We start from the raw sequence: 7,222 nt of genomic DNA on the forward strand, positions 1-7,222 counted from the left end.
AGTTGGAGGGAGAGTCAGTGGAGGCATCTCTCCCTTGTTCACGTCACAACAAAGCATTCAAGTGGTAGGGCATCTCTCCAACACTTATGTCCACAAGGTAGGCTCACCTGCACCCTGCCACCTGGATCCTCTCTACTGTGCTGCCTTGGTGAGTTATAGAGTCTTCCCCTTAAGTGCTGCAGCTGGTAAAGGACAGGGATAGTTCTCCTGCTCTCATGATCACAAGATCAGGGCTCCTCCCTAGCACATGTGGTCAGGGATGAGGGGAAAAGAGAGCAACTCTTCCTTGCTCACACCACTGTAGGGAGACATAGGTCCAGCTCTCCTATACTTACATCCTCAGGACTGGAGCACCCACAAGTCTCACAATGTGCAGGTGACTTTCCTGAGTACTGCAACTAGCTAGAGATAGGGTAAGCTCTTCTCTTATGCCTCTAAAACCTGCTTTCTCACATTGCTCAGGTAAGGGGTGGATGGAATATTCATCTCAGGCTAGCTCTCTATCTGGGCCTCATGACACCAGTCAAGTGGTCATCATGGTCTATCTCCCAGCACAGCCATCCCAAGTAGCCATCTGTCTCAGATTCACTCTTTCTTGGGGCTATGGTCTCAGGTGGTGTTTTTCTAGTCTCTGGCTTATTTCTCATCTTGGAAGCCAGTTGAGACCTGCCTGACCCTCAACATGTGGTCATCTCAGGCTAGCTCATTGTCCTGGTGCACTGATGCCAGAGTGTATGTTGCTGTCAAGTTGCATGTGTGTTCATTGCTGGCAAAGTGGAGAGAGGCTATATCTACACTCAGCATTCTGACATCTGAACATGTGAATTATTTGTAGCCTAACAGTCCATGAAAAAAAAAATTAGCTCATTTTTTTTATTCAGCAAATTTGTTAAAAATTATTAACAATAAATTAAATGTTTCCAGGTTTAATTTTTAGTGTCACTTGTCACTTGTATATACTATCATATCATCTGCAAATAAAGAAGATACTGTTACTTCTTCCTTTCTGATTTTTGCCCCTTTGAACTCCTTCCGTTGTCTTATTGTTACAGTTAAGATGTCAAAGTACTATGTTGAATAGCTATGGAGAGAATGCACAACATTTGCTTGTCCCCAATTTTAGCGGAATCACTCTCTATTTAAGCTGATGTTAGCTATAGGCTTGCTGTAAAATGCCTTTATTATGTTGATATATGCTCCTTGTATCTCTAATCTCCCCAGGACTTTTATTATGAAGAGAATTTTATTAAAGGTATTTCAGTTTGTTCTTATGGTAGATTACATCTATGGATGTGTATATACTGAACCATCTTTGCATCTCTGGAATGAATCCTATTTGATCTGGGCAGATGATCTTTTCAATTGTTCTTAAATTCAGCGAGCAAGTATATTATGGGGATTTTTTCCATTTATATTCATAAGGGAAATTGGTCTGCAATTCTCTTTCTTTTGGGGGTCTTTAAGTGTTTTTGATATCATGGTAAGTGCGGCCTCATAAAATGAATTGGGCAAGCTGGGCATGGTGACAAATACTTTTAATCCCAGCATTTGGGAATGAGCAGTAGGGCATTTCAGAATTCAAGTCCACCCAGCCCTACAGAGTGAGTGACTACATAGCCACAACTATATAGAGAAGTGCTAAATCAATTTTGGTTTGTGGCAGTAATGGAGTGTGTGTGTGTGTGTGTGTGTGTGTGTGTGTGTGTGTGTGTGCTTACCAATTATTGATTTGCTAGTCTGGAATTAGTTATTCTTGCCCTCCCTACTTTTATCAGTTGTGATTAACTTTTAGATTGAAGTAGTTCTAGTGTGTTCTATCTGCCTGAATATAGATAGATAAATATCATCTTATCCTGGAATGTCTTATGTTCTCCATACATTGTGAGAATTGCAGAATATAGCATTCTGTACTGGTATCTATGGTCTCTAGAACTGTAGAACAACTGTCCAGTCCCTTCTTGTTTTAGAGTTTTCATTGAGAAGGCAGGTGTTATTTTAATGGGTCTTTCCTTACAAGTTACTTGGTCTTTCTTCCCTTCCAGTGTTAAATTTATTTTTTATTCTTTACATTTAATGTTTTATCATTATGTGTTAAGGTGCCTTTCATTTCGCGTCCAGTCTATTTGTCGTTCTGTATGTTTTCTTTTACTTTGATTGAAATTTCCTTCTTTAGTTTAGGAAATTTTCTTCTATGATTTTGTTGAAAATATTTTATGTGACTTCGATTTTGGTTTCTTCCTCCATTCCTTTTGTTCTTAGATTTACTCATTTAATAGGACCCCAGATTTCCTGGATGTTTTGTGCCAAGAGATTTTAGAGTTAACATTTACCTTGATCAGTGTATCCCTTTCTTCTATAGGTGTGGCCAATCAAGTTCCAGGTAAATGTGTTCCTATTGGCTGGCCAACTTTCTTCTCTGGCAGGTTTGGCTTTTAGTTTCTCAAGGAATGCCTGGTGGAGTTGGGGGCCAGCAAAATGCAATGAAAGTTTAGAAGGGAGCTTTTATGTGATAGACTGAAGATTGAGGAAGTGAGACCAGCAGGTGGTCTACTACAGAGCTCAGACTGAGAAGAGGGCTTTGGATTTGGAGGAAAGATGGACAGTTAAAGATCTGCAATTAGCCTACCTGCTTCTTTCTATAAAGTGATCTTCACATTCCCAAGGAATTACGTATATGTTTTTCTAATGGCAGTATATGGGATTTAATGGTGCTGCATTTTTGTTTCTTTTATTAAGCTGAAAGTTTCTTAAGTGTAACTTAATTTTAGAGAGTATTCTAAAAGATAGTGCAATACTGTGTGTCAGGAGTTGATCTTCCTACTGAAAATGTGAGATGTCATTCTTATGAACATCTGGGGAATAGTTACAAGTTTCAATTTTTTTATTTAATAAACTTCATTGTAAAAAATCTTGCAAATACATAGAAATATCACACCTACTCCTTAACAAGATGAAAAATCAATTCATCTCATTGAACTTCTGTATGGTTAGAATTGGAAGTCAGATGAATGCATGAAGAGTCACAATTTAATTGTGGTCAGCTTCAGCTCTAGGCACAATAGCAGCCATCCATACCCAAACTGTGTCATGGAGAAATGCAAGTATTGAATGCAGAAGAGAAGTTGGGAAGTCAGTGGCCATTTCATTTTTGCCCACAGTTGCATTATTCTTTCTGGTATAATACATCCATTAGTGGATAAACAGATAGGCAAATGTGATTTACATATAAAGTATAAATTATTATTTAGTCTAATGTAGATGGAAGATTCTATTTTACAATAGAAAAGGGATGGGCCTCCTCTCCCATTGATGCCAGATAAGGACATCTTAAATGCATCGATTTATAGCTTGTCAATGTGCTAAGAATGGGGGACTGTGATTGCTTAGTTACAGATAGATTTTCTGTATCAACATAGTCCCAAAAATATCACAAAAGAGGAAGCAGACAAAATGTAAAATCTGGAGGATGGGAAGAAGGTCAGTGCGGGGCTGTCTTCTGAGCGTTGCATGGCTGCTGTGTTATCCATAAAAGATCTGCTCCAGAATGAGCATAGAGGTCTGGGATGGGAAGGTAAATAATACTAAAACAAGGAAGCTGCTGTCTCATACTTTCCAGTGCTACAATCAGCTTAAGCCATTATTATATAACGTATTTTGAAACTGACAAGAACTTATATAGATAAAAGGATATTTAAAGTTATAAATGAATCTTACTCTGATTTTAATTTGTGATTTTAAATAGTCCAAAATGACGAACACACACACACACACACAGCATAACCAAAAGCAAGCAAACAAAATCATACTTCTTTAAATCTACAATAGCATCAGCAAATAAATAGTTCAAGATAAACAAAAAGAGAAGGAAAAAATACATATGTAAATGGGTTTGACTAACTGCGAAGGTTATAACATACACTGACTGTGTTTTTTTCAGTAACAATGCCAGGTGAAAGTATTGAAAATGAGCGTAGGGCTTTTAAGTTTTGTTCATTACAAGAAAATAAATAAATTAAATACAACCAAGCAATTTTCCGTGGTGGTGTAAGCTTTTTCGTTGTGTGCTTTTCTGTAGATATACCATAGCAAACTTTAAGTAAAAACAATTGTTTTGAAACAGTGCTTATAAGTCATTAGAGGCAGTAGAGCTATACTAGAAAATGATGCTTTTAAGCCTAAGTATTCTCCTCAGCAGTGAATTTCACAATATGTACAGCTATGATGTAAACATAACAAAAGAATGTTAACAGACAGCCAAGAATGCGTGACATTAACATGTGAAACTGTAAACAGACAAAGTTCTTTGGGAGGCCATTGAGTTTTATTAAAAATATAATGACAAAAAAAAGAAAGAAGGAATAGAAGTCTAACTACTGATCTGACTTCTTCACATCTTTAATGTTAAAACATAAAGAAAGGAAAAAGGCTAGTAAATGGTAAATACTTAGAAAGAAGGCCTATTAACCCAGCAGGAATTCTTTCAATAGAACTCAACAGAAAGTATTAAGAGGTGGTTTTCCTCAATACAATACAATTTAATTTTGTTGAGCAGACATTTCTTGAGTGAGTCTATGTATAACACCTTGTCCAAGGTGTTTTTTTTTTCTAAAGAAAATTATTAGAGAAAAATAATGAAAAAAATAGCATTGAAAAGCCAAAGATATACGACAATTTTATTTTAAATTTCTTACCCATTTTTTCTTCAGAACGGTGTTCTAAATTTTTACAACTATACGCAAATTCTTCCTCTTTTAAAAATGTTTGTACTAAGTGGTTACAAAATTTGAGAGAGCACCACTGGGAATGGCACAAAGCATCTGAAAATATGAATGCATTACATTTGGGAACAACACAAATACTCCTGTACTATTTTATTTCTTAAAAGACTTGGAGCAAGGCACTGCATTCTCTTTTGATCTCTATATGGATTGCATATTAGGAAAACCCCAGCCAATACAAAAATCTCCCATTAGTCTCATTTTGCTCTGTGATTATTTCCTCTCACTCCTCCTTGAGTTGCATTTTTTTTGTTTGTTTTATTTAGCTTGAAAATATCAGGCAAAATTAATATTTTATTTTACTTTTTAAGAAAATTAATAGGGATATGTAATATATATGGTTTAAAAACCAAGTTGTGTAACTCAAAATCTATGTTGTGTGACTTAAAATAGTAGGACCGTGCCTGCCACAAGGCAGCTCTGATAATAGCTAGACCTCAGAAGCAAAACCCTGCCAGGCCACTTCACAGCTTAGATCTGAGTCTAGCCTAGGACAGAGCTTGATATGCTAATGAACCAACACCAAGATGGTATTGAGGTGCTGGTAAACCAGTCCCAAGCAGTTTGCCCCCATAATGCAAAGCTGTTGCCTGAAGAAATGATACAAAACTTGGAACATAAGGAATGATCACTAGAATCACATTGGCTTTGTCTCCTGTCAGGCTTCTCTATCATCTGTATTGACATCCACCTGGAAGACTTGAAACACTGTACCAGTCTCTGGTCTCCATGACTGTTGGATTTCCAGCACTGTCTCTGTTCCCTCGCAGACTCACCTGTCAGTGCTAGCCACTGGATCTTCTATGCTTTCACGGACCTCCTGAACATCCACCAATACCATCCTTTCCACTTACTGCAACTAAAAAACTTCTGGAGTGACATGTGTGCCTGGATGTTTTCTTAGTGTCCTCACCAAAAACAATTCCTTAGTAGATCCCGCAGAAGCCATTTCTGCCTAAACAACTACTTCTGTCTTTGGAGATTCCTGTTTAACACTTTTATTAGTATAAGTAATGGTTGTATAAATAAACTGACCTTATTTGAAAGACACATCTTGTATGGAGACTATAATCTGAATGCCTTACAACCTTTGGTCAAGCTTCCCACAATATATATTATCAAACACTGTCTATATGTCTGACACCATGAATAGCACTTTCTAGCATAACTAAAATTATGATGAACTATGTAGAACTATGGTGAATACCTGTGTTGGTTCGGGTACATATAGTGCCTCTCTGACTTATAACTTATAGTCTGTGTCCCATGCTTGGCATTGAGACCTAAATGTGATAAGCCATATCTTCCAAGAGAAGCATTGTCTATCCATGCAGGATACCCATGTTTTAACTTCTCATTAAATTATAATGTTAAATGTCATAGAAACCACTGTTATATATCCCCATTGATATGTGGTTAATTTTGGCTAATTCACCTTCTATCCCAATTCCCCTCAATCTCATTTTCCACACATCCATCTTGGGCTTAAGTATTGGTATCCACTTTCCAGTTCTCCATGCCACACGTCCTCCAATTACAACGTTTACTTGGCTGCAATATAATAGACTTTCACATAAATGCTTTCATATCCCTTTTTATAGGTAATGTTCTGCTTGTTCCTCCTTTTTTTCTTCCTTGAACCTTTCCATACCCAGTCTTACAATGTTCTAATTTCATTTTATCTTCATAGTACCCATTTCTTTCTTAATGCCCCTCTTCCTAGTCACTCATTTCTATTCCCTTAGAACCCTAAGGCACTCTGAGTTTACACACCCAAAAATTTTGTTAGGATTTACATATGAGAGCAAACACGTTGATAGCCATTTTGGGTCTGGGTGACCTCATTCAGCATACATGCTCACACTTGTATCAACTTTCCTGTAAATGTCACAATTTTGATTTTCTGTACAGGTGAGTAGCATGTACCCCAGTTTTCCTTATCACTCATCAGTTTATGTTTATATAGATTAATTTCATTTCCTAGCTATTTTGAACAGAGCACCAATGAAGACAAATGTACAAATGTCTCTCTAGTAGGATATAAACTCTTTAGGGTATATACTCAGACAGTATACCTGACTCTTGTGGTAAATTTAGCTTTAGTTTTTTTCTTCAATACTTTATTTTTTTTTATTCTCTTCACATTCCAATAGCATCCCCCTTTCCCTTTTCTCCTCCATGTTCTACCCTTACAAATCTGGAGAGAAGGGGACACCCCTCCCCTTGGGTAACATCTTACACTGGGACATCTAATCCCAGCATGATTAAACACATCCTCTACCAGTGATGCCCAACTAGGCAGTTCAGAAAGAGAGGCAGGGATAGATGATTCTCCAATTGTTAGAGAATCCACATGAAGGAGAATAAGCTGCATATCTGCTACAAATATGTTGGGCATCAAGGTCTAGTCCTTGCATGTTCTTTGGTTGGTGGTTCAGTCTCTT

The 7,222-nt window shown here is 37.2% G+C and overlaps 1 non-coding gene across 1 annotated transcript; it reads left to right on the forward strand.

The window, feature by feature from the left end:
- The first annotated feature begins 718 nt into the window (after positions 1-718).
- LOC117713234 (small nucleolar RNA SNORA17) lies at positions 719-844 on the forward strand. The gene has a single exon (XR_004607408.1). It is a non-coding gene; the product is annotated as a small nucleolar RNA SNORA17 (small nucleolar RNA).
- The last annotated feature ends 6,378 nt before the right edge of the window (positions 845-7,222 follow it).

Source organism: Arvicanthis niloticus, chromosome 7 (assembly GCF_011762505.2).
Source record: "Arvicanthis niloticus isolate mArvNil1 chromosome 7, mArvNil1.pat.X, whole genome shotgun sequence".
Lineage (NCBI taxonomy): Eukaryota > Metazoa > Chordata > Mammalia > Rodentia > Muridae > Arvicanthis > Arvicanthis niloticus.